We start from the raw sequence: 27,260 nt of genomic DNA on the forward strand, positions 1-27,260 counted from the left end.
TCACCTTTCTTTATTTTCAGTTATTGTGTGATGGACACAGGTTATTGTTTATGTGTCGGTTCATTTTGTGTCTTAATATTGTCTGGCTGCTAATTAAGGAAAAAAGAAATAATTAAGGGGCCAGAGTCTTAAGTTGTGCATCAATTACAATGAAGGCAATCAGAAGGTTGCCAGTTCGAATCCTGTAGATGCCGATAGATAGATAGATAGATAGATAGATAGATACTTTATTAATCCCAATGGGAAATTCACATTCTTCAGCAGCAGCATACACGGAGCTGCTGAAAAGGCTGCCACTCACGGCGGCGCCGGATGTTAATCATCAATAGGGACTCTTCTCTGTTGGGCCCTTAACCTGCAATTGCTGAGCGCTTTGAGTAGTGAGAAAAGCGATATATAAATGAACAGAATTATTATTACTCGTCATCCACCTCCCGACTCTGGCTCCTGAGTGGTGGTTGCTGGCCACTTTTTATAGCCCACCCAGAAGTGTTCCAGGTGCTTGATCACCTGTTTCCGATTGCACTTCCGGGGCGAGGCTGCAGAGTTGTCCAGGTCAGCTCAGGGACCCATGCAGCACTCCCTGGTGGCCACCCCAGATTCCAACTGGGCTGTGGAAAACTCCATCTCCCATGGAGCCCTGCAGGAAACTGAGGCACCATTGTCAGCCAGGGAGGCTGCCACCAAGCGTCCCAGGAGAGGTACTGAGAAGCCCATGGTTGCTCCCCCGGAACATATGTAGAAGGGGCATTCCGGCTGGGCATGGTACCCAGCTGCCCGCCACAACATATACTCGGCACATAGGAGCAACGGTGTTAGTACCCACTGTGGCCGCTAGGCTGCTTCTGCCCAATGTGGTCTTACCAGCCAAAAAAAAAAAAAAATCATAAACTTATTTGCAAGTAAATTTTTTTTTTTACTAAGTACATTTATTTATTGAATTCTGCTTGAATTGTTGGTCAGACATTTGTTTTTCAAAAAAAGACTCAAATTGTATACATTACTGATCGAGTCGGACATAGTGTGCTACTAGGAATGTGTCCGTGCTGCTTGTGTGTCTGCTAACGGCGCCCCCCGGGGGGAGTTTTCACATCTCTCGCTTTGACTTCATGCACTTTTCCTTAGCGAATGAGCAGCACATAATTACATTACATTAGGCAGTTAGGAGAACGCTGTTGTCCAATTGAGGGGATGTAGCTACGTGTCATAAAATCTCACGATAAAAACTAAACGTTGAGGAAGTGGGACCAGATATTCTCATAAAGAAGCAATTGGGTGACTTTGGGGAAAGTTTATTTGAGAATGTTGTGCCCATCTGAGGCCCTGTCAAGAACAATAAGGCATTTATTTATTCATTTTGTTTTGCCCCGTGTGCTTGCAACTCAGCGACGTCCGCAACGATCTTAGAGTGAGCATGCGTGGAAATTCAGTGCATGGCTGCTCCAGCACTGTGGCCTTGGAAAAGTGTCATTTGATTTTAATTTGATACACTGTTGTTAATCCCCCAGGGCAAAGTGTCTTTTTGCATGACCCTTCGGAGGTCAGAGCACAGGGTCAGCCATTGTTCAGCACCCTGGATCAATTTTCAGGTTAAGGGCCCAGCGGAGTAGGATCCCTGGGATTTGAACCAGTAACCTTCCAGATACCACCGGCACATATCCTTAACCACAGAGCCGCCATGGGTGCGCCAGGCGGAGAAGACGTTCCCCTAAGCTGGCTAGACACGGCAAATTTCCAGAAAAAAAAAAAAAAAAAGTATCTGGCAAACAAGGTCAGCGGTGAATACACCGAATTCACTGTGAAAATTGCTTTGGCAAATTACGTTGATCCACATTAGTGACAAATAACCTATGATATAGTAGGGATGGTGTGGGGGGGGGGGACTGGCCATTGGAGGAACGGAAAATCGTATTAAAAATATTGGTTCAGGGTGTTGGTTTTGCTGCGTGGAGTTTGCATGTTCTCCCCATGTCTGTGTGGGTTTCCTCCCATCGTCCAAAGACATGCAGGTTAGGTGGATTGGCGATTCTAAATTGGCCCTAGTGTGTGTGTGTGTGTGTCCTGTGGTGGGTTGGCACCCTGCCCAGGATTGGTTCCTGCCTTGTGCCCTGTGTTGGCTGGGATTGGCTCCAGCAGATCCCCGTGACCCAGTAGTTAGGATATAGCAGGTTGGACCATGATGGCAATAATGACACACAAAGCGAGCCACCAGCTCGCAAAACTGTTGATTTTTCTGTTTTTTCTAAGAACATCGTCAAGATGTTTGGTTGAGCTGAGCACACCAACCTTACGGAGACCTCCACCTTTCTGTATTTTGAGGTTAGCTGGCAGCCCCTGACCTCTCTCTGTACTTCACCATTTCAGCAGCTTCTTCATGCTACTTCTAAGATAAATGCTATATTTTAATGTGGAACTATATTGAGCTCCTTCATTTTCTTTCAGCGTGGTGATGTAAGTATGAGCCTTTCGTTGCCAGTCAGAGCCGGTGGGTTTTGTTTTCCCATCTTCGATTGCACGTATTTCTAATAATGAATTGTTTACCCCTCTTAGTGTAAAAGGCCTTCATCCCCTGTCGTGTGCTCAGTGGTGTACGCTATACTGTATATATCAGCCAGCATCATTTTTTGTTCAACAAAATAAACACAAACATTAATAAAACGGCGTCTCGTGACTGAGAAGGCATTCGTGCCGAGACATTTCTACTTGCACTCCCAGCACCATATTATTGCAGAGGCGAGCACATCAGAACAGCAGCACTTCACTGGCTTATTTTTATTTTTATTCCAAACAAAGTGGTCTCTCTTTCCGACAACAGGATATTTTATTTTTTTCCTTCCCCTGTCAAGTCGGCGCAGGTGCAACGCAAATGAATGCCAAGCAGGAAACAATTAAATTCATAATGCAGCGGCTAGCAATTTCGGAAGAGCACATGTACAGCGTACCCAGCAGCACCCTTGCATGGCTAGGGGTATTGGACTGTTTAATGTTTGGTTAAATTTATTTGAAAATACTTACAAGCCCAAATTGGAAAAAGTTGGGAAGGTTTGGAAAATGCAAAAAAAAAAAAAAACAACCAAAACCGCAGTGATTCTTCAATGTGCTTTGCCTTTTAGTTCATGGCAGACACTATTAACTGTGCTTTATCTCGTCAGCTTCATTTAATTTGTTGATATCCATCCATCCCTGCATTTTACTCCTGCAACACATTCTAAAACAAACAGCTGGGACGGGAGGACAAACTAGGGCCAGTAATGAGGTCAAATAATTCAATAATGGTGTGATTTCAAACGGCTGATGTCAGCAGGTGATTGTAATCAGCATTTGGTATCCACGAAGGGCTGAGTCTCTGAGGAGCAAAGTCAGGCAGAGGATCTCCTGTTTGTGAACAAAAATGACTGAAGTGTTTAAAAACGACGCTCCTCGAAGAAAGCTTGGAAGGGATTTAAAGTATTTCTTCCTCTACCATGCATAATAAAGCATGAAATGACTCGAGGAATCTGCAGGATGTTTCAGTGCGTAAAGGGAAAGGGCGCAAGGCTAAGCTTGAACTCGTGTGTCAAAAATGACATAATAAGAAAAACTACACAACAAATAATAATTCAGAAAATAACATAAAATTAATTATACTTAAGGGTGGGAATAAACCCTGGGTGAAACATGACACATATATTTTGTGGTCCCCATCTGCCCAGTCACTGTCACCACTGGCTTTATATACTGTTCAAAAAAATGACAGGACCCCTTTATAATGAGAGTAGATCATCAAGTCAATGACACTAGTGGGCTATTGATCTGCTCAGTGAAGTAGCAGAGGGGCTTGTTCATCAGTTTCAGCTGCTTTGGTGGACTAGAGGGGGGCAACAATGAGATGACCCCCCAAAACAGGAATGAATGGTTTAACAGGTGGAGGGAGGCCACTGACATTTTTTCCTCCTCATCTGTTTTGTCACTCATTTTGCATTTGGCTGTGGTCAGTGTCACTACTGGTAGCATGAGGCCATACCTGGACCCTACAGAGCTGGCACAGGTGGTCCAACTTCTCCAGGATGGCAGGCACGTCAATACGTGCCTCCCATTGCCAGAAGGTTTGCTGTGTTTCCCAGCACAGTCTCAAGGGCATGGAGGAGATTCCAGGAGACAGACAGGCAGTTACTGTAGGAGAGGTGGACAGGGCCATAGAAGGTCCTTAACCCATCAGCAGGACCCACCGGTATCTGCTTCTTTGGGCAAAGAGGAACAGGATGAGCACTGGCAGAGCCCACAAAATGACCTCCAGCAGGCAGGCAGGCCACTGGTGTGAATGTCTCTGAGCAAACAATCAGAAACAGACTTCATGAGGGTGGGCCTGAGGGCCCGATGTCCTCTAGTGGGCACTGTGGAGCTCGATTGCCATTTGCCATAGAATACCAGAATTGGCAGGTCCACCACTGGCGCCCTGTGCTTTTCAGAGATGAGAGAAGGTTCACCCTGAGCACATGTGACAGACGTGAAAGGGTCTGAAGAAGCTGTGGAGAACGTTATGCTGCCTGTAACATCGTTCAGCATGACTGGTTTGGTGGTCTGGGAAGGGAGGCATTTCCATGGAGGGACGCACAGACCTCTACAGGCTAGACAACGGCACCACAGGACTGCCATTAGGTATCGGGATGAATTCCTTGGACCCATTGTCAGACCCTATGCTTGTTCCTGCTGGTGCCCAACAATGAAGGAACTGATACCATTTACAGGCGCCCCCCCCACATGCTCACTCACCTGACCTCAAGCCAGTAGAACACCTCTGGGTGAGACATTGTTTGGGTCCATCTGACGCCTCAGACTGTCCAGGAGCTCAGTGATGCCCCTGTCCAGATCTGGGAGGAGATCCCCCAGGACACCATCTGTCATCTCATTACGACGTTGTCAGGCTTGCGACGGCGGCGGCATACAAACTACTGAGTATGATTTGGAGTCGCTGCAATGACATTTCGGCCAAATGGACTCGCCTGCCTGTCTGCCACATCATTTTTTCCCTTTGATTTTCGGGGTGTCTTTGAGTTCAGCCCTCTCTCTATTCGTTGATCCTTTTCAATTCCATCCTTTTGTTCCTAACACATCACCATGTCAGTCCATAGCAGTAGAGATGGCCAGCATTGATGTCTGATGTGTTCTCAAAGTGTTCCTTTCATTTTTTGTGTTAGGCCCATATGACTCTGAAGTACTTGCTGGGAAGCTACTGCTTAAACTTCACTGGGGCTCGACACACTCCTGGGCATCAGTGTCACTGCGTTTGGGTGACATCCTGCATCTGTAAAAAGCAGCACTTTCTAACCGGAAGCCAACTCCTGATTCATACAAGGCCCAGAACACCACGAGGAGCTGTAAATCTCCCTTTCCTTCATTTTGACTTCATTTAGACGAAGTTGGGGTAGGTAAGAAGACATTCTTTGTCCTCAAAAGAGTCAAGCAGAAGCTCAGGACAGTCCCTCACACGGCCAGTGGCCCAGTAGCCTCTTGGCTTTAGTCCCAGTGCTTCCTGCTCAGGTCAGCACATAGACAGCTGTGTCCTACGGAGGGCTGGGCTTTTGACACATCGAGCCATCACTCCGTGACTACTCCCACCAGCTGCTCTGCCAAACTCTTGGCAGGTTTTCCACAAGAAAAATAGAAGCAGCTTACAGTTTTAGTCCTCGAGTGAGCACCATCTCACGTACGCATGCACTAAAGAGGAGATGCATCAGCAAATGCTTACTGCCAAATGGAAAGCAGCTGCTGTGTCCACCTCAGCCTGGTGTTTGCTTCTGATAAACCCCTCCGGAGTCCTGCTGGAGAGTGCTGGGCACCATGAAGAAATGGCATTAAATACTCTTAAAGTGGTGCAGCAACAATGAGAGGAGGACACCTGCAGGGATCAGGAGTGTAGTCGGCGGGACACCCGGTGAGCAGTGAAAGTAACAAAAACTGGACTAGAAAACAATGAGCGCAGATATCCTGTCCTACAAAAATGCTTATCGGGAGTGCAGCTGTGCTTCGTCCCTGTTAATGTGTTCCCCTCACTCACTTACTATTGTTCTGCTTTTGTTTTGTTTTGTATTTGAAGTTTCACCCTCAAGTTCCGATTTGGCCGGGGCCGGGCCAGCACCACCAGAATTGGACCTCTTGCTTGAGAGGTGTTGTTATACCTTACAGAGACAAGGCAGAGATTTTTAAGGTCGGGAGATAACACGCAAATCAGAAATCAGAAGAGTTCATTGTATCTTTTACCAATACTAAACTCGGGGGTGGGGGGCGTTCAGAAATAATAACGAAAGTTCTGCAACCTCCTCAAAAGTAACAAACGTGCACTGTGGTGAATTGCTGATGGCCGGTCGCAAACCTGTAACGTCTGGCTCCGAAGCGCTCTCTGCGGAGTGTGAGCAATTAGGTGAACTCTTTTAGTTGGCCGCGCAGAGACCGTGTTCTAATCACCGCGGGCAGAGCACTGCTAAAGTCAGATAAATTCACTCTTTGTCAGCCCCCAGCTTTTACTGCCTAATGTTGCCAGTACAGTCCACCCATCCACAGTGCGAATCCTATCCTCGTCGCCAGTGTTGTACGTGAACGAGTTCAAAGGAGTGCCTTCATTCAATAAGCTCATTTCTCTAAGAACGGTGAACTTAACGTGATGTGTTTGCAAGTGAAGATCTTGAAGGTGAGCGAGTTCAGTTTGAGGTGACATTCTCGATCTGCTTTAGGTCCTGATTAAACGTTTTTGTCTTACCCTGTAATGTCGGGGTAGAGCCGAATCTGAATACGGCATTCGGATAAACACAAATAGTGGATTTTTACGAATATTTATTTCTGTTCGTGAAAAAATCAAATCGGTGCTGTCTGTGTTTGCCTTCTTGTGCTTAAGCTGCACCGTCAATGACTTGAGCACACGGTGACGCTCCGCTTTCACTTTTAGGAAAACGTTGGACTTCGCAAGGCCACTTTATATTTTTCCCCGTTGGACGTACAATATGTGACGCGAATTTTGATGGGCAGCGTAATAAGTTAGTTCACCTACACGTGGCTTCCACAATCACCATTTGTGTTGGAAACAGAGCGGCCATTTATGTCTACTTGCATCGATTTAATTTCTTTTTTGTACAGGAGGATATTAGCATATATGATGATAAGTGTTTGTTGCTGGGTGTAACTCAATAAAGTGTATTTAAATAAAGTCTTCATAATTATTGTATTTTGTTTAAGAAGTTCACTGTAATAGCTTAATATAAGGCATGTAAAATTGAACAAAGGTAAACTCACGGGTTATTTATTCTCAGTCCTTAATAAACAGAAAATGAACTGAACACGAACGAGTTCAGAATTGAAATGGTGAACTCTGACCGTGAATGTATTCATTTTAATCTGTGAACTGAACTTTGAGTGCGTGAAGTGTGAGGGGTGAACGTGCACAACACTGCCAAGTCAGTTGCCATGGTCTGTCACCACGAAGCTTCTCAGTTCGAAGATTTCTCTCCATGGTGAGTTGCCGGTGGTCCGCTATGAACCCTTATTGCCTGGTTTAGAAACGATCGGATTACAGTGTGAGCTAATCGGAGAAATCGGCCATGTTACAGGGCTACAGCTCATTAGAGAAATCAACCATAGTTGGCTATAGTCAGCGGTGTAGAAACCATTTCTGAACACTGAGCAGGCTGCTCCCTCGTCTTCTTAGGGAGTTAAGGCTGGGGGGCTAGGAGACTGCAAAATGGATGGCCTTACAGCTTGGATGTTCTCGGGTGTTTGTACAGTCCGAGGATGGCCTGGAGATTTTCTGTTCAATGTTGTACCCGTCTGTCTAAATTTAGAATTGTTTTCCGATTTGGGACGTCACCGTTAGGAGGAAAGCTGAATTGCGTTTGGAAGGCGTGTTGCGTAGAGACGATGGATTTGTTATTTTTGAAGAACGCTTTGACAGCGAAAGCACAGTGCTCTCCGGACCAAGGCGTGTGGCTGACTGAAAACTACAAGGGGTCGCCTCTCAAAGGACCCCCACCCACCTGGCTGCCACTGACCTTGAGAAATGGGGTACTTCATTTTGGCTGTACAAGAGGTAAAAATAAACGTCATCGTGTTCTTCTCATGAATAACCTCATTGTGGCTGAAGCGCTTGCATCTGTCGGAGGCCTAAAACTGTCCTGACTGCGGCTGGATACTTGTCGATTTCTGGGTTATACAAAAAATAAATTGTTGCTGTTGTTATGCAGTTGAGGAAAGGGGCCAAAACACAAAAAACAAGTCTACAACTGTTATGGAGTGGCCAGTCAACGTTCTGACTTGAACCTGGTGGTGATGCTGAAACGAGTGCTTGATGCTTGCCAGCCTACCGGTGTGTCAGAGCTAAAGCAGTTCTGCAAAGAAAAGAGGACGACGTGAAAAAGTGACCTCAAATTAGAAGAAGTGTTTAGTTGCGACTGCTGCTGCTACACCCAAGTATCGAAACTATGGGGACAATGACCTTTTTTCACATGGGTGTTGGAAGGCTAAAGAAAGTCCTGATTTTAAAAACTTCCTCCAATATTGCACTTTGGTTAAAGGTCTGAGGCCATGCTTTGTGTGAAATAAGCAGGAAGGAAGAGGGCAAATACTTTTTCACAGCACGGGGTTTGTATAATGAGAAGCTTACCAAATCAAGTACGTGCCACCCAACTTAACACACAGCTAATTCACTGAACTTTTGTTTTCAAAACTGCGCGCCCCTAACCATTCATCAGCCTGGGTTGATGCTATTGGATGACAACTTTAAGCAATTGCAACAACATAGCTTTGCAGATAATAACATAAACCTCTTTGTAAACACACAATTACATAGACTGGAAAGTTTTTCTATTCCAGAATTAATCTTAAATCTCCAAATGCTGCCCGATTTATTTTTTTAAAGAAATTATCTGTATAAGGACTGTTGATATTTTACGAGGTTATCCAATTAATAATGACAGATTTGATTATCTGACCTTTTATCAGTCACTTAAAGTTATTCCAAAAGCACACACAAGTTTTTCTCCAGTTCTGGCAATAGATTAATTACCATTGTTCTTTACAATACAAGTTGAAACAGTCAATAAAATTATAACATTAATGCCACACAGTATGCCATATCCTACTATTAGATCACAAAGGGTCTCTACAGATCCAAGACAATTGATAGGAAAATCAGCAATGGATCTATTGGAATGGTGGTTGCCCAGATTTTCAATATATACTTTTATAGTTTTATGCCCCCCACCCCAACTTAACCCTTACCTTAACCTGTAGTGTTAAAATTACTCAACTTAATGCCTAATCTTAAAATTTTACATTTTTAGCCCTAATCTTAAACTTTTAATTTGGTGTCACTTTTGTAGGTTCTCCCTTTACCCCCATTCTAGGCAGATATTTAGTGTTTAAACCCTAATCTTAATGGCTTATCTATAAGTGCTGTGACAGATTGGGGCCGTTGTTGCCCCCTTGAACCCTCAGACCACACGTCAGACACCAGATAAAAGTCTGAATATTATTTATTTTAATAACAGTGCACAAAGCACCCTCCACTCCGCAATACTCAATAACCAATCAATAATAATCACAATATCACAATCCTCCACTCCCAGCAGCTCAGTCACCCTTCCTCCCAACTCGGCTCACTGCTGGGATTTCCCACAGTCCTTTTAAAGTCTTTAACCCGGAAGTGTTTCTGTCCCTCAGTCCATGTGACTTTATAACACTTCTGGGTCAGGTGAAAAACGTCTTTTCTTCAGCCCAGAAGTACGTCATTCTTGCTGTCCCCTCGACTGGGAAGTAGTTCCGGGCTATAAGGGAAATACACGTCTCTGGGCCTCCCAGCAGCGTCCCCTGGCGGCCCCCACGTTATCCAGCAGGGCTGTGATGAAAGACTCCAAGTTCCATGATGCCCTGCTGGAATTCGGCGCCCCTCCATGTTGCAGGGATGGCTCCATCTGGCGGTTTGAGGGTGTTGGCCGGGATATACTGCCAGCAATCCCTCACAGTGCCTAATCTTGAAATGGTGGATCTAATCTTTCAAATACACTTCTTATTCTATTCTAGATGGTTTACCCCAACCCTTATCCTAACCCCAAGTGACAGGGCAGCCATTGTGACAGTGAACGCCTAATCTTAAGACACCTACAATGGCAGCCCTAATGTTAAGACTTCCCTTTCCCTTGCTTTTAATGTTGAATTATAGCCCTAATTCTGAATATTTTTAGTCCCTTAGCTTAAAAAGTGACTCCTGTTTGTAAGAGCCATTTTCCTAGTTATATAAGATTCATAAATATTTTACTAGGTGACAAAGCATAATCTATGGGAGGTTCCTATAACCCCCACAAGTAGAATTGTATTGCTATATTCTTGCCATGTCTAATCGCTTTGACTTAATATTAATCTTCAGTTAGTGACCAGCCTTGCCATGTGTAAGGTGTAGAGGGCACAAGGTTTTAAACCGTGCCTGTGCCAACGGACCTATGGACCTTTTAAGTGTGTGAAGTAACTTGTGCTTATTTAAGTGCAAAGCCGTACGCTTAAGGTGTACAGAAGAAAAAATTAAGAAGTTTTAAGTACAGAAATAACTAAAGTTTCTCAAGCTAAGTTTAGAGAAGATACATTTTTCCTTTTTTTGCCTTTTATTCTATGTGTGTAACTACTTTTTTCTTTATTCTTGTGTGGATTATTTGCTTTTAACTTTCACTAAATATTTTTAAAACAAAGTTTTGGACTGACGGATTTCTTTCGGCACGCGTTTTACCCGTGCTCGATCTCGTCTTATACTTTGGCGGCTACACTGTTTGACTTACAGATATGGACTAGTTTTATAATTTATTTTTATTTATTTATTTCTAGAAATACCTTTTAAGTAGTAGTTAAATCATTTTTAATTATTCCTTTTATAAGACCATTTTGAATGGTTCTTTTAAAGTATAGAGACAGGTATATGATTAGGGTTGGGTATTTTAACGATAAGATAAAACCTGCTCTCAGACCTATTTATTTGCCTTCTTAGACTCTTTTATAAAATCCATTTATGGTTTTGGTAGAAGGATGGTTTTAGGGGGGTGTATTTATTTATAATGGGGGGTGGTTTTAATAGCAGTGGCATGTCAGTCATTATCCAACCTGCTATATCCTAACACAGGGTCACAGGGGTCTGCTGGAGCCAATCCCAGTCAACACAGGGCACAAGGCAGGAACAAATTCCTGGGCAGGGCGCCAACCCACCGCAGGTAGTGGCATGTATATATATATTTTTTAGGGGAGGAGTGTGCCATTGCCATTGTCCTTTGTGACACTCCTCCTCCTCTAACCCTAGCCATTTCACATCTCGGTCACGTCCCGTGTTGTTTTCTCTTTATTTTCCAGAACAATCTGCCAGTTCCCACTCCTTTTATCAGCTGGATGAAGGAGTCTGATCAATAGAGCACATTAATTCCGTGCAAGCCAGTTGGAGGACAGCTTCTGATGACTCACAGTGCAAATGAAAGGAAACCCGTGCTTCTAATTTTAGACTGCTTATTCAGAGCAGAAGTATTCATAATCTGTAAAGCTCATGGATGCCAGCTTGGCTTTTGCACCAAAGGGTAGTTGCCCAGCCTACGAGAGCTCTTGGTGACACGTGTGTTTCATGGCAGTGGATGCCCTGCAGGTGACCTCGCCGCACAAATGAACAGATATTCACCTCTCCTATCGTGTACTCCATTATATAAGGTAGGAACAAACCCCGGATGGGACTGCACTCATTTTTTTTCCCCAAGAGTAGTCCCAGTGGTTTAGATTCTTGGCTTTAAAACATTCAGCTCGTCACCACCTATTCATTTGTCTCTGAATCAACTCCATGCAGTTCAAAGTCAACAGGATCAGAAATCCACAGCACATGATGGTGTGAAGGCCCATCGCAAAGTACACATACACACCCCGGCCATGCTGCCTCATTATGTCTCTCTATTATAAAAGGAAATCCTGGGACGAGACTTTCTCGGAGATAATTTCAACTCCTGTGAGAGATCATTTCAGGTCCTGCGAGACGAGACATTTCACCAAGAGATTTTGACAAGTCCCGTCCTCCTCTCAAACATTGACAACCACGGCCACGGACCACTCACTTCTCATTCGTGTGAATGCTATTGTCAGACACAGTTCCTGCACTTTCGGCTCCAAGCGGGGTCGGAAATAAAAGACAAAGAGTAGAAGACAAAGTAGAATTTCGTAGAGAGGCCCAGGATTGGTTCCTGCCTTGTGCCCTGTGTTGGCTGGGATTGGCTCCAGCAGACCCCCGTGACCCTGTGTTCGGATTCAGCGGGTTGGAAAATGGATGGATGGATGGTTCAAAAATGTTGACGTCATACACATGCAGAGCAGGTTAGAGATTCTGAAAGTACTCAAATTTGAAAGTCTCAAACTGATAGTAAAGATCACATTAGTGCTAACAAACGGAAATTATTACTCAGTGAAATAACAGAACAGCGAAAAGAGATCAAATATATAGACATAGGTGATGTCACAGAAGTATGGAGATATTGTTGGGCTTTAAAATTTAAGTCGGAGACTTGTAGATCATCTAATTCGTGTTGCCATCAGTACTGTTTCTTCCCAATGAAGAGGCGTATCCACGAGAATTAAAAGATTTGTTGCTTGGTGAAAGTGAAATCCACATACGCGAGCGGCAGAGACGCAAACTGCCTGGCACGTAGCACAGGCCAGGGGGTTGGCAAGAGAAGCAAGCCGGAGGCAAAGCCCCCTCGTCTTTAAGAATAACTAGGCTGCCTGGAGGAAAAACCCTGATAAAGGAGGAAGATGCAAACTCCATATTAGGATGACATTTCAACTCCTTGACCCTGGAACTGGGAGTTACCTGTTGTAACCACTGCAGCAGCCTCTTCAATTTCAAATATAAGCAGTGTAGGGAAAGTATTGTAATCGTCTGAAGATTCGATGTTGAGATTTTGATGAATCTCGACGTTTTTAGACCTCCCTGATTTTCTCGTATAGGGAAAGTATCGGAATCCTCCAAAAATTCCATTGCGAGACTTTGGTGAGTCCCAACATTTTAGACCTCCTTGAGTCTGAAAATATCATGTTTGGAATTACGTCTGTGTGTCTGTAAACACGATAACTTGAGTACGCCTTCACTTTGGTCAACCAAATTTTTACATACAAGTATTTGGTACAAAACATACATTTCTGTCAACTTTTAAGCTATTTCCGCAAACCAGAAATAGTACTTTTTATTCATGCAGCGGCAAAGTCCAATTTATTTCAACTTTTATAATAATTGTTCAATATATTATTAATTTGATTTGATTTGTTGTTGATGGTTCTTTAATGTCCATAATGTAAAAATATAATCCTTGTCTTGTGGTTTACTCCTCAAATATCCATCCCCATAGCTGAGTATACGAGAAAGTCTAGTTGAGACCACTCCTGATTTGTTTACAGTTTCAGCCAATAATTATTGTCCATCCATCCATTTTCTACCAGTTATCCAGTTCTGGTCACAAGGGCAGCAGTCTAAGCAAAGATGCCTGGATGTCCCATTTCTTCACCATCTTCTCCAACTCATTTGTGGGGGGATACAGAAGTGTTCCAAAGCTAGTGTGTCCTGGGTCTGCTCTGAGGTTTCTGAGATGGCGTTAGTGTGGACATGTGCAGAGGAGAGATGCTGGGTACATTGGGAGAAGGGTGCTAAGGATAGAGCTGCCAGGGAAGAGGAGAAGAGGAAGGCCTAAGAGAAGGTTTATGGATGTGGTGAGAGAGGACATGCAGATAATGGGTGTGACAGAACAAGATGACGAGGACAGGAAGATATGGATGAAGATGATCTGCTGTGGCAACCCCTAATGGGAGCAGCTGAAAGAAGAAGAAGAAGTGATGAATCTTCTTCTTCTTTCGGCTGCTCATGTTAGGGGTTGCCACAGCGGATCATCTTCTTCCATATCTTTCATAAGAAGAAGTGATGAATAAATGAACTAAATGATGAATACATGAAGAAAATCACTACTAGTGCATTGGTTAAATAAGCACAGTTGTGTGCAAAAGTAAATACACCCCATGGAAACTCATTTTTCCACCTATTTGAACAGGCACACGGTAGATGTCCTGCCATGTCATTTTTATACCCTCTCAGTCCAGACCGGGGTTGTTGGGGTGTGCTGAAGCCAATCCCAGCTAGCTTAGCAGCCAAGGCAGGAACAAACCCTGGAGAGGGTGCCAGGCCATCACTGGGTGGCAAAGCAGTAGCTGCTCATGCAAAGAGTGCCTACAGATATAGGTGACCTACTTGAACAAATGATGCATCAAATTAATGTGATGCATTTGTTTTCGTAATCTACATGAACAAAAATGCAGATATGTGGAAAAAGTAAGCCCACCCATCCGTTTCTCACCTCAAAGTCGAATGAGTTGTTCCAGATGAGCTGCCAATGATGAGAACCTCCTTAGGGAGTCTGCACTGACTGTGTGATTTTAAACTGCAGATATCGAGGGTCTGCTGTCGTCTTTGCTATTGACGTGTATGGTGTCATCATGGCGAGATAAAAGGAGCTCTCGAAGGCCTGAAGAAAGAACGTTGTAGATGCCTAGGAGTCTGTCAAGGGATTTTAAAAGATCGGCAAATTATTTGAGATGGGTCGCTGCGTTCACCTGCTCTCAGAGCTCGGAGTCGTGACGTTTCACCTTCTCCCTTCAGATGGTCTGCCATTCAGACTATTCAGAGAAACGAGAGATCGCTGTTGATTTGTTACTTGGTCTGCAAAAAAAAAAAAAAAAGCAATTAAAGATAAGTGGCATTTTTGGTGGAAAAAGTAAAATCAATGTATTAAATGTGCGTCACTTTGCTCCAAATGCAATTTGACCAAAACATGGCATTTCTGGGTGAGCAGGTTATACCGTTTATTTTTTAACAACTGACTAAGCTGAAAGGTCAGCATTGCATCACCAGTCAGGAACACGCGGGCATCTTTGTTTTGCCCGAATTGTCCAAGTTGGTAGAACATTAATGCGGAATTTCCAACTTGACAACTCAAATTTCCTGTCAGCAGGAGAGCACATGTCACATGATATGACTTGACACGCAGAAAAGGTTTGGGGCAGCCACCCATATACTTCAATCCAGGCTGCAAAACTGCAGGTATTAAATACAGATGTGTACAGCGTTGAGTCCAGAACAGAGCTACGTAAAAACAGGATGTGGTCTGGCGTTTAGGGCTGGTTGGCGGAAGTGACGTCATCGGGGCCAGAACCAGAAATTATGTCATCAGGGCCGGAACCAGAAATAACGTCATCGGTGTCAGAACCAGAAATGTCATCAGGGCCAGAACCAGAAGTGATATCACTGGGGCCAGAATCAGAAATTATGTCATCAGGGCCGGAACCAGAAATAACATCATCGGTGTCAGAACCAGAAATGTCATCAGGGCCAGAACCAGAAGTGATGTCATCGGGGCCGGAACCAGAAATGAAGTCATTGGTGTCGGAACCAGAAGTGATGTCATCAGGGCAAGAACCAGAAGTGATGTCATCGGTGTCAGAACCAGAAGTGACGTCATCAGTGTCCGAAGCAGAAGTGACTTCATCGGGGCTGGAACCAGAAGTGATGTCATCGGGGCCAGATCCAGAAATGATGTCATCGGTGTCAGAACCAAAAGTGATGTCATCAGGGCTGGAACCATAAGTGACGTCACCGAGGCCGGAACCAGAAGTAACGTCGTCTGTGTCAGAAGCAGAAGTGATATCACTGGGGCCAGAATCAGAAATTATGTCATCGGTGTTCGAACCAAAAGTGACTTCATCAGTGTCAGAAGCAGAAGTGATGTCATCTGGGCCGGAACCAGACAGAATTTCCCATGTTTGGTCTGTAAGGATATCACAGAAAGGTTTAGCACACCCCGCCACCCCCTGGCCTGGTGTGGGATTACCTTCTATTGATCCTTTTAGGTGCCTCCCATGCATCTGTGTGTGTGACAGCAGCAAATCATTCAACTGGAAGGGTGAATCATCGCCATGTGGTGTAGGCTTCAAATGACTGCTGATATGTCCAGGACTGGCTGGCCCAGCAGGTTTAGCTCAAGAGCGGACTGCTTGATACTAAAAGGAAATCTCCAAGAACACCAAAGTTTGCCTGTGGGGTCTGCAGGTAACTCTTGCAAAAGCTGGTGTCAAAGTGCATGCATCTACAATCGGAAAGAGCTGACACAAATGTGACCCTCGTGTGAGGTGTGTCAGGAAAAGGCCAATGAAGTGACATTGGAGCAAGATGACGGTTTGCCACTGAACATCTAGACAAAGACCAGGCCTTCTGGAAGGATGTGCTCTGGACTGATGAATCAAATTAAGAGTCGTTTGGCCACAGTAACGGTAGACATGTTTTACAGCACTTGAGGAGAAGAATCTCATGCCAGCTGTGAAGCGGGGGGTGGAAATGTTCTGGTTTGGGATTGCTGGGCAGCATGCAGTCATCAAATGAGCTCTGAATTCTGCATCATTTCAAAGAGGCGCGTCAGGAGAACGTGAGGCCATCTGTGCAAAAATTAAACCACAAATGGACCTTTCAACATGATAACGACACACTGGCAAAGAATGGCACAAAAATAAGAAATGGAGGCTTATGGTCTGACCCATGGTAGTCAAAGCCCCAATATGCTTTTGCGTTGAAGAAATGTGCAAGAATTCCCACAAATCCCTTGCAACTGAAGGCAGGATGTCAGAGGCTGGCAGGCAGTTATACAAAAATGCCTACAAGAAGTCCTTTCTGCTGAAGGTGCTCAGTACCAGCTTCTGAGGCCAAGGGTGGACTTACTTTTTCTCCAGAAGACCACTGCATCTGTTAATATACACTCACCGGCCAATTTGTTAGGTACACCTGTTCACCTGCTTGTTAACGCAAATATCTAATCAGCCAATCACAGCTCAGTGCATTTCAGCCTGTCGACATCGTCAAGACCACCTGCTGAAGTTCAAACTGAGCTTCAGAATGGAGAAGAAGAAAGGTCACTGAGCGTGTGATGGTTGTTGGTGCCAGACAGGCTGCTCTGAGTGTTTCAGAAACTGCTGATCTACTGGGATTTTCATGCACAACCAACTCTAGGGTTTACAGAGAGTGGTCTGGAAAAGGGAAAATATCAGTGAGCGGCAGTTAATGTCTTGTTGACGTCAAATGCCAGAGGAGAACGGCCAGACTCGGAGGTGGGCAGTGTCAGTCCTGGAGAGCCGCAGTGGCTGCAGGTTTTCATTCCAACCCAGTTGCTTCATTAGAAATCAATCCTTGCCAATCTCAGACATTATTTAATTTTATGGCTTGTTTGTCTGCAATGTAAGGTTCTTATATCGTAGATTTGTTTCCTTTCCAAGGATGTCATCCAAATGATTTGAAGCCTAAAACTGATCATTTTCAGTCTGTCACATTTTTCTATTAAGTGTTTGAGTGTTTAATAAAACAGTGCATGATGAAAACACAGAGATGTAAATGGAAACAAGCGAGATGGAGAACTGCTGACTGCTTTGTCACTTACATCTTATTGTTAATAAGGAGCCATTAAAACACTCAATGCAGATGTTTAAGATTGAAATAAGCAGTCGAGGGTGGGGAACCTTAACAACGAGACCACTGCAATGAAGCATCAAAATGTCACTTGAGCAGTAAGTGCTTCTTCATCAGCAATAATTGACTTTTTATTAAGAAGCTGGGTGGGAACAAAAACCTGCAGCCACCGTGGCCCTCCAGGACTGACCCTGCCCACCCCTGGCTAGGCTGGTCTGAGATGATAAAAAGGCAACAGGAACTCAAATGACCACTCGTTACAAGTCACGTCAACACGTCAAACCTTGAAGCAGCTGGGCTACAGCAGCAGGGGACCACAGCGGGTGACACTCCTGTCAGCTAAGAACAGGCAACAATTCACAAGGGCTCACTGAAACTGGACAACAGAAGACTGGTTTGAGGAGTCTGAATTTCTGCTGCGACATTCGGATGGTACGGTCAGAATCTGGCATCAACAACATGAAATTATGGATCCATCCTGCCTTGTATCAACAGTTCAGGCTGGTGCTGGTGGTGGTGTAATGGTGTAGTGGATATTTTCTTGTCACACTTTGGGCCCCTTAGTACCAACTGAGCATCGTTTAAGCGCCACAGCCTACCTGAGTATCGTCACTGACCATGTCACAAAGCTCAGATCATCTCAAACCGGTTCCTTGAACTTGACAATGAGTTCACTGGACTCACAGCAGTTCTGACGGCAAAAGGGGGTCCAACCCGGAAAAGCAAGCTGTACCTAATAAAGTGGCCGATGAGTGTATTTGTTTGAAAAGGCGAATTTTCCTTTTAGTTTTTGTCCAAGTGTATCTCCTTTATCTGGAAGCTCTGTTTGCAGGAAGATCTGCTGTATGTTGCACGTTGAAAAAGTGAACATTTCCCATGGGGTGCACTTACTTTTTCACATGGCTATACAAATGGGATGTCCTCCCTCCCTAATGCTCCGTCCCAGGCTCACAGTGGTTGTGTCTTCAATAGTAGATGTCTGCAGCTAGACTGAATATGGGAAGGGCCTGACATCCGACCCCGCCCACACATCTGTCTCTCCCTGCAGCAGGGTGCCATTTGACTTCCATAAATGGAGGTGCACTCTCCATGGCCCTCAGTCTCGCCGAGTTAACGTTCATTTTATTGGCGGATTCTAATCCAAGCACCTGATTTTATTTTTTTTTTTTACTTTTCATTTTCTTTTCCTCGATGGCTACCCATCAGAAGGCCGTCTCTGTCTGATGATGTGTCCTCCGCTGATGCCGCCAGTGCCTTAATAAGGAAACAAAGCATTAGGATGAGCAAACAAGCCGATTCAAGTTTCCAAAACTGCTCCGGGCTGTTTTCCTCAAACACTCGGGAGGTCGCTTCTCGGCCCTCGGCTCCACCCTGCACACCCAGGACTGCTCTTTCGGTTTGTTTTTTTTGTTTTTTTATTGCCTTTGCTCTTGGGAATGACAAATGTGGAAATTTTGAACCGTTTGCTTACATCCTGTACCTTATCTGTTGAAACTCCACACCCTGGTGTAGGGGAGGAAACAGTGGGAAGAAGCACCATTGTGTGTCAACGTGACAGGGAGAGCGCCGTCCGCTGTAACATCAGCCGCAAGGCTGGGGCTCCCAACCAGTGACTTTACTGTTTGAACTGGGAAAATGCGGCTCCCATTTCAAGTTTACTTCCTAGCACCTCAGAACCAGCCTCTGCAGCCATCTGTCATGTGCGGTTTTATCTACGGCTGTTCATCCTATCCATCTATTTTCAAACCCACTTATGCTGAGTGGGGTCACAGGGCAGCAGGATCCTTTCCCAGCAAGCATTAGGGTGCAAGGCAGAAACAATCCCTGGGCAGGGTGCTTGTCTATCGCAGGGAGAAAACACAAACACACACACACACACATATACACACACACACTCGGGCCAATTTACCAACACCAATCCACCTAACCTGCATGTCTTTGGCCTGTTAGAGGAAACCGGAGCCATGCGTTAAGGTCTGGACCTCCAGCCTTGAAGTTGTGGGTTCAAATCCCACTACTGACACCACTGTGTGACCGCAAGAAAGTCACTCCACCTGCCTGGGCTCCAATTAGCAACACAGAAGAACTGTGGGCAGTTGGACCTCGAATGTTGTAAGCTGCCTTGAATAATTGAGTACTTTACTACCACCTGCACTTCAGAACTGGGCATCCACCTGAAGCTAAGTACATTTGGGGCCGGCCAGGACTTGGATGGGAGACCAACTAGGAAAAGCTTGGGTTACTGCTGGAGGAGGTGTTGGTGAGGCGCTTACCCTGTGGTCTGAATGTGGTCCCCAATGTCCCAGTGCAGGGACGCGGGGAACACGGTGCTGTCAAAATGAGACGTAAAACAGAGGTCCTAACTCTCGGTGGTCTTAAAGATTCCTGGGCACCCTTCATAATCCATCCATCCATCCATCCATTATCCAACCTGCTATATCCTAACTACAGGCTCACGCGGGGTCTGCTGGAGCCAATCCCAGCCAACACAGGGCGCAAGGCAGGAAACAAACCCTGGGAAGGGCGCCAGCTCACCGCAGACCCTTCATAATGTCCTGGCCAAATTATCCACTACGGCCTAATCAGTCTGGCCCCCTGTTTTTTCTTGGTAGAATAATATTTTACTTGACTTTCCCCTTTTGTATTCTTCATATGTAGCCTTTGTCAGAAAGCCTCAAATCTCTCAGACTTACCACTCTTTATAAGGTATTGTACCATAGAACTTCTCCCCACCTTCCCTCCTACATTTATAGTCTGTCAGTCAGTCATTTTCCAACCTGCTATATACTAACTACAAAGTCACGAGGGTGTGCTGGAGCCAATCCCAGCCAACACAGGGTGCAAGGCAGGAACAAATCCCGGGCAGGGTGCCAGCCCACCGCAGGACACACACACACACACACACACTAAGGACAATTTAGGATCACCAATGCACTTAACCTGCATGTCTTTGGACTGTGAGAGGAAACCCACGCAGACACGGGGAGAACATGCAAACTCCACGCAGGGAGGACCCAGGAAGCGAACCCAAACGGGTCTCCTAACTGCGAGGCAGCAGCGCTACTACTGTGCCACCATGCTGCCCCCTACATTTATAACCTCAGGCAATTAGGTGTAGTAAAAGACAAGCAGGAGTTAAGTTACACTTTATATTATTGATAATATTCATAAATAATAACAATATGCAAAGTACATTTGAATATTGGCAACCATACAACCTGATAAATGGTGATGTGTAGTTTCAGGCGCCACACAGACTTGTTAGTTACTTAAAATGTCCTCATTGGTGGTCAGCTTTCTTCAGGACGGGCCGCATGCCTGTCTCAATATGGCTGCCGAGCTGCGCTCTTCATTGTGTTGTCCTTTTCAGTTCTTGGTGTGTGATGATCTTCATCAGTTTGGTAAGGCAGAGAGAGGGTGAGGTGAAACTGGCACATTTATAGGTTTTCTGTCCAACCCCTACAGCCAATAGGGCGTTGTGGTACTTAAAGGCTTCTGACACAAGCCAGTTCCAAACAGCCATACTGCAGACCAATGGGGGGACAGAACGCCTTCACACCTGCCATCCCCCAAAACCATATGTTGAGGTAAAGCTTGGCAGTTGGGCAGACTGGCATTGTGTGGGGATTGAGAGACTATAGCAGAGAAGCACATGCCAAACTGGTTTGAGGCACTTCACCCAACCCTGTCGTAAAATCCAAAGACACCCAGTCCTAAGGGTTGGTTGGGGGGGGGGGGGTCGGGTTAGGGTAAACATGAATGCTTCTCACTAATGTAACACTAATATTACATTTGCTTTGCCTAAATTACAAATAAAGACATACAAAATATTTATCAACTTACATGCTAAATCTCACATCACAACACTTTCCTACACGTAATTCTTTACATTTACTAACATTAAATTTCATCTGCCACAAATCTGACCAAGCCTGGTCACTCGGGACTCTAGATGAGGCCTCATCAGTGTGTTGTAAAGCTTCAATAGAACCTCCTGCGACTTGTACTGCACACGTCAAGGCGCTATATAACCTGACAGCCTTCTTAATGGCTGCTGAACACTGGACAGTCGACAGCTTAGAGTCCATTACGACTCCTAAATCCTTCTAACAGGACGTACTTACAACGTTCAGACCGCCCATTGTGTACTCAAACCTCACATTTTTACTGTCGATGTGTAATATGAGGGACGTTCAAAATGTTTCTGCACTTTTTTTAACTCTATTAGGAATTTCAAAAACAAGTGACATCACTTTTCTACATACTTGCCTTCCTTTGCGATGCAATTTTCCCAGTCACATGACACTCTCAGACACAACCAGTTACTCCTCCTCCTGCCTTCACCGTTTCTAACGAAATTATAAAAGTGCAGAAACTTAATGAGGGTCCCTCACACTTTACATTTACTGACATTAAATTTCATCTGCCCAGGCCTGTCTGCTCTCCAACTGTCCAGGTCCCTCTGTGATGATTCAGTGGATTCTCAAATATCTGCTGATCCCCCTGTCTTGGTATCATCTGCAGACTTAACCAGCTTGTTACTTATATTCCTGTCCAAATCATCTTATATATAAACATCTACGCGTGGAAGTGTGTGTGTGTGCGCGCGTCTGTCCGGCCCGGAAGTGCGAGGTGGAGTCGGGGTGAGGGCTCCAACTCCAAGGAAACAAACTCGCTTAGCCGCTAACATCGGCAAAGCGCTATCCCATTTACTTTTCCTTCTGCCGCTAATGACACAAGTGATGTGAGCACGTTGGCAAAACGAATCCTCCTAGGAGAGAGACGGCCAGAGTAGTTCCTTTCATTTACCTGACATCTCAACATTTTAATTCTTTTTCTGATGATTTCAGTAGTTTCTATACAGCAAAGGCTTACACAGATAGTTTCTAGATATTAAAAATAGCAACTGCCTCAGCACTGCCCCCTGCTGGTCACCACTCGCAATGTCACTCAGTTCTGACGAGGCTCCTCACACCATCACCCTGCACTTCCTGTGTCTGAGCCAATTCTGCACCCATCAACACGCCACACCCTGAACTCTTTTAGTTTGATGCCCACCTGTCATGTGGCACCTTATCAAAAGTCCACATCAATAACATCATCTGCTCCACTCCGTCGTATCCTTTTGTTGCCTCCTCATAGAATTCTGGCCTGTTAGTAAAACACGACCTTCCTCTTCCGAGCCCAAGCTTACTGTTCAGTTAAACTCCTGTTCTTGCCACGTGCTGCTCAGTCTTTTCCTTAATAATTCCCTCCATTAATTTACCTGTGAAGGGTAAGACAGTTACTTAGATAGAAAGGCGCTATAAAAATAATAGATATGAAATATATGAAACGGTTTATGTAATGGAGTTACTGTGTGTAGCGTTTACTATTAAACGTGATAGTTCTACTGCACTAATCATCGATCACCTGTCCTGTGAAAGGCACTATAAAGCTGACATTATCTGACAGGGCTTACATTTAACACTGAAACTTAACTGGTTTAGGATATTGAATCCTACGAAAGGCACTATATATTGTCACACATGTATGCATGAGAGGCAGCTGGAGAGCTTAAATAAGAGTAGTACCATGCCAGACCAGGGGGTGGCGAGCTGTGCCAACTCTCTCCTCTGCAGACTATCCTCGGGAAATCGCACTAATAATAATAATAATAATTCTTTGCATTTATATGGCGCTTTTCTCACTTTCTTTTTGCTCAAGGGCCCAACAGAGCAGAGTCCCTATTGGCATTTACGGGATTTGAACCGGCAACCTTCCGATTGCCAGTGCGGATCCCTCAGCCTCAGAGCCACCACTCTGCCACTAGGTGCTGGCGCCATTGATGACGTCACTTCCGGTCACAGCCTTTAAAGCCACCATTTTACCCATTGTCGCGGTAGTACATAACAATTGAAATGTTGCTGCCAGAATTGAAAACAGCTTCAACTTTAAACCCAGTAAGGATCATAAATTCATGAATTCGACATAAAGACATAGCAAAAGTTCTGGCTTGACTACATACCTCCTAATACTGGCCACGCTGAAAGGCGCTAGATGAAGATAGATAGAGATAGATAGATACTTTATTAATCCCAATGGGAAATTCACAATGAAGATGAAGGACTTGGAGACGGTGTTTCCTTTGAATAATTCATTGTTTGTTCCTTCCAATTCAGAGTTAGAGGAGCTGGAGCCTACCCTGGCAGCGTCTCACACACACACACACACACACAGGAGAGGACCCAACCCTGGACGGGACACACTTCGACATACTCAGGCCTGGCTCTGCCATTCAGGCGAACAAGGCAGTTGCCTAGAGCAGCAAACCTGGGTGGGCGGCATCTTTTTTAAATAATACGAGAACAAAAAACATTCAGACTCGATACGACTGTCTGAGTATGTTGTTTTATAACACTAGCGTTGTTTGGTCTTAATGTCTGACAACCTACACAGTCCAACAGTAACACAAACTATTTTGTGTACCCTTCTTGTGACGTAATGAAATGTATTTGATCTTGTGGCGTTTTTGTAGAGTAAACATTTGAATTGTGGTACTTCTTTATGGCTCAGCCTGTATAATAGCATTGAAGACATCAACATGGCTAAAAAAATGAAACGATTGTCAGGCCTGCAGCTCTTGAACGCATTACAATACAATACAATACAATTTATTCGTGTAGCCCAAAATCACACAAGGAGGGCCACAATGGCTGCCTCTTGACAGCCCCCCCAGCCTTGACTCTCTAAGAAGGCGAGGAAAAACTCCCTTATAGGGAAAAAATATGGAAGAAACCTCGGGAAAGGCAGTTCAATGAGAGACCCCCCTCCAGGTAGGTTGGGCGTGCAGGTGGGTGTCAATAAAAGGGGGTCAATACAACACAATACACAGAACAGAACACGCGTCATCCTCAATACAATATAAAAGACACGCAATAGAAATATTACAAGTACAGATCAGAACTCGACAGGAGATGATAGCCCATCATAGGATTTGGATTTGTTCAGAGAGTCCTGGAGACCTCGGCCATCAAGCCTCCTCCTCCTATTGGCCATTCCACTGCTGAGTCAGTGCTGGGCCAGCCAATCTCATGAAAGGACCCCTCTACCCGATGATTCCTGCGATCCTCCATCAGAGATGAGTTTACCTTTAGGCAGGCAGGTGGGCCGAGGCACCAAGTGGCACATTTGAGTACTGAGAAGAGGAACCGAACAGGTGAGGGTGAGTAACAAGTTCTAACGATCATCTTACTGATGTTTTAGTGCTAATGACAGTCTGCACAGTTAATCAGCAGCTCTAGTCAGGGTGTGCTAAACTGAAGTTGCGAGTCTTCAGCCAGGATTACAAGGCTGAGACCGAAGGGGCATCTCTTATAGTAGCAGGCAGACCCCTCCACAGTTTAGCGGCCCCCTGTAACTAAAAGCTCGCCCTTCCACTGTTATTTTATTAATCCTTGGCATCCTAAGCAGACTGGCATTACTAAAGGCTGATTTAATTCAAGCTGTAATCATCTCCGAAATGGGCTTACATTCAATGTTGTGTTAAAACTTAAATGTGCTCACATGGTCAGATCACTTAGAAAGGTGCTATATACATTAAAAAGCTGGTGGACCATGAAAGGTACTATATAGACGTGCGTGATATGAACTTATCAGTGCACACACGTGTCACGTCACTGTATGAAGTAAATGCCAATTGGCTGAACTTACAGGACGTGTGCTCGGCCATGGCCACATCATTATGAAAGGCACTATATAAAAGAAACCGTCCAACGGTTAAGTAACGTACTTTCATCGGGCAGGACGTCCCGCTGTTCAAAGATTCTCCATTCCTTCTGTCACCTTCAGCACTGCAGTCCTTAACTCGTCACCTCAACCTCGTGAGCTCCCCTGACCCACCACCACCCCGACCTCACAATGAGCTTCCCTTTTGGTTGATTGTGACTGTTTTGTGTGTTGCTGTCCCAGTGCCGATGGCTGCTTCTCCCCAGGGCACAGGCACGAGCACCAGTGCAATCAAAAGAATGGCAGCGGCTAAAGCAGACAGCATCATTTTTGGGATTCTTTTTATTGCCACAGCCCACAATCAGATTCTCTTATGTGTCACACGGCCAGACAACATTGTCACATCAAGTGTCACGGTGGGCTCCTCCACCAAAGGAAAGCGCTGCTGAGCCACCGCACACACTCGATACACATGACAATAAATTTGAACTTGAGCACTGAGAGGGTTGGAGTGGCACAGGGTGGCATCGGCTGCAGTGATGGCTCTAATATCAGTGAACGATGCCAGCAGTGACACATTCCTAATAAGTTCTCGCCCTGCCAGTCCACTCACGTAGCCACGAGCCAAAGACACCACCCAGCTTATTTGGCATTTACTTCAGGGGCGAGACACAAACGAGACTAAAGCATTGCACCCTTGTGTTGTGCTGCCACCGATGGACTGGCATCTCTACAAAGCACAATTCGTTATTGCCCATGACCTTCACATTAAGCAATATCTAGTTAGCACTCTACTCCATACCCGTCAAGCAGACTCAAAGGGTGAGGCGCCCGCAGAAACTCACCTTTTCCTGGCACTCCTATTTATAGCACATATTTTGAAGTCTGTTCGTTCTGTCCCCTTCCCGCCTCGCCCCGTTCTCTTGCCAATACCACTTTCCAAGAACTGGCAAGGGAGCACCTCAATAAAAAAATGAGGGAGCCAATCCCAGCTTAATGTTTCACTGCACCGCAGGGCAAAAGAACGAAGAGACTTAAAAAAAACAAAACAAAAAAAAAAACTCTGATGCCAGTTGGCACACATTAGACGACATTCTCAAACCTGCTCAGTCTGGTTCAGGGCTTCAGGAGGTGGTGCCTATCCTGGCTGGCAGCCCTTGGGTACGATGCAGAGAACTGCCTTGAGTGGGTTACAGGTCCTGGCAAGGCACACTCAGTTTCTGTGTGATGTTTGCAACTTCTTCAATGCCAGCTTTAGACTAGGTCGGGCTGGCACATATCCTGGCAGCTTCGAACACAAGGTGGGAACAAACCCATGACTGGGTGCCAAGTTCATGTATAATGCAAACAAATTTGCAGCATTTATGTGGTGTTTGCATGCCCTCCCTGTGCTCATCATTTGCGTACTGGCACTTATCTCAGCAGCATTGGGTGCCAGTCAAGAATAAACCCTGGATGGGGTGCCAGTACATTAAGTGGACCCATGTCCTCTGGCAGGCAGCGTGGCACAGCGGTTAAGGCTTTGGAATTCAAACCCTGACGTTGTGGGTTCAAATCCCATCACTGACACCCTATGACCCTGAGCAAGTCACTTCACCCACCTGTGTGCCAATTGGAAATTGTTGTAAGTCAGTTTGGATAAAAGCATCACCCAAATAAATAAATTGGCATGATTGTGGGAAAAACAAAAAGAAGCTAAAGACGTGCAACTCCACACAATTGGCTGGTGGTGGGACTGGGACCTGGGATGCTGTATCTGTAAACCAAGGGCACTAGTTCCTGTGCCAACGTGCTGCCCAAGTAGAATTCCCTTGACCAAATTCCACAGATCCATGGCTGAAAGACACCATACCTCTGTTCCTTTCCCATCTCTTGGTTCCCCAATTTTCAATTTTGTTGAAGTGTTGTCTCAATTGAGCCCCCAGTGCCAATCCATTACAGGACGCACTAACATGCATTGTCTGTCTGATGTTTGTATGTTCTCTCCATGTACGCGTCTTCTATACCAGACTGGTACCTATCCTGG

The 27,260-nt window shown here is 45.2% G+C and overlaps 1 protein-coding gene across 2 annotated transcripts in view; it reads left to right on the forward strand.

Annotated features, from left to right (window-relative positions):
* egln3 (egl-9 family hypoxia-inducible factor 3) overlaps positions 1 to 27,260 on the forward strand; it is a 526,600-nt gene that overhangs the window by 57,103 nt on the left and 442,237 nt on the right. The gene's annotated exons all lie outside the window — the stretch shown is intronic.

The sequence above is a fragment of the Erpetoichthys calabaricus genome, chromosome 16, assembly GCF_900747795.2.
Source record: "Erpetoichthys calabaricus chromosome 16, fErpCal1.3, whole genome shotgun sequence".
In the NCBI taxonomy this organism is placed as follows: Eukaryota; Metazoa; Chordata; class Cladistia; order Polypteriformes; family Polypteridae; genus Erpetoichthys; species Erpetoichthys calabaricus.